Source organism: Penaeus monodon, chromosome 25, assembly GCF_015228065.2.
Source record: "Penaeus monodon isolate SGIC_2016 chromosome 25, NSTDA_Pmon_1, whole genome shotgun sequence".
Lineage (NCBI taxonomy): Eukaryota > Metazoa > Arthropoda > Malacostraca > Decapoda > Penaeidae > Penaeus > Penaeus monodon.
In genome coordinates, this window is record NC_051410.1 from 3,611,783 (window position 1) to 3,612,071 (window position 289).

The following is a 289-nucleotide window of genomic DNA, read 5'->3' on the forward strand; positions in this document are numbered from 1 at the left end:
GGGGGGGAATTTTTTTTTTTTTAAAAGAGAAAAAAGGGGAATGTTTTCGAAAAAGATTTTTTCCCAAAAAGCCCCTTTTAGGCTGCGTTTTGTTTTGCCGCCCGCTGCCCCCCCCCCCCCTTTTTTTTTTTTTTTTTTTTGGTTTAAAGGGGGGGGTTTTTTTTTTTTTTTTTTTTTAAAAAGGGTTAAATATTTTTATTTTTTTTTCGGGGGTTTTTGTTTTTTTTTTTGTCTTTTCCTTTCCCTTTTGGGCTGTTTGTTTGTTCGGGATTTCTTTTCTGTTTTTTTT